At 31.4% G+C, this 548-nt stretch overlaps 1 protein-coding gene across 1 annotated transcript in view; it reads right to left on the bottom strand.

Moving 5' to 3' along the window:
- Nucleotides 1-548, bottom strand: part of trit1 (tRNA isopentenyltransferase 1) — a 54,740-nt gene that overhangs the window by 18,048 nt on the left and 36,144 nt on the right. The gene's annotated exons all lie outside the window — the stretch shown is intronic.

Consider the following 548-nt stretch of genomic DNA (forward strand, 5'->3'; position numbering starts at 1 on the left):
GTCAAACTCGATCATACGAGGGGTCAAAATCCAAAACAGACCTGAGGTCAAACAGGATAAACATTTATGGAACACTCTAAAACTACATTTTTAAAACTTTGAAACGTAACTTTTTAACATAAATATGAACAAGATATACAGCATTACCTGTGATAATGCTAGTGTGATGTTGGAAGCTGAATCTGGCCACTGAAGATGCTGAAATTGATAGTTAAAAAAGATGAAGCTGATAGTCAGTTAAAATATTAGCTAAATGCCAAATTAGCCTAAAAAAAAAAAAAAATGGATACCCAAAAACAGCTAGCATGTAGCAGAAATATTAGCTAAACTCCAAAACAGCCTAGAAAATCTTAGTAAATGTCAAAATAGTCAAAAAAATCTAACAGAATGACAAGTTTTTAAAACTGTAACTTTTTAGCATAATTATGAACTAGATATACAGCATTACCTGTGATAATGATAGTGTGAATGCTGGAAGCTGAATTTGGTTGCTGAAGATGCTGAAATTGATAGTTAAAAAAGATGAAGCTGATAGTCAGCTAAAATAT

Source organism: Oryzias melastigma, linkage group LG11 (genome assembly GCF_002922805.2).
Source record: "Oryzias melastigma strain HK-1 linkage group LG11, ASM292280v2, whole genome shotgun sequence".
Classification (NCBI taxonomy): domain Eukaryota; kingdom Metazoa; phylum Chordata; class Actinopteri; order Beloniformes; family Adrianichthyidae; genus Oryzias; species Oryzias melastigma.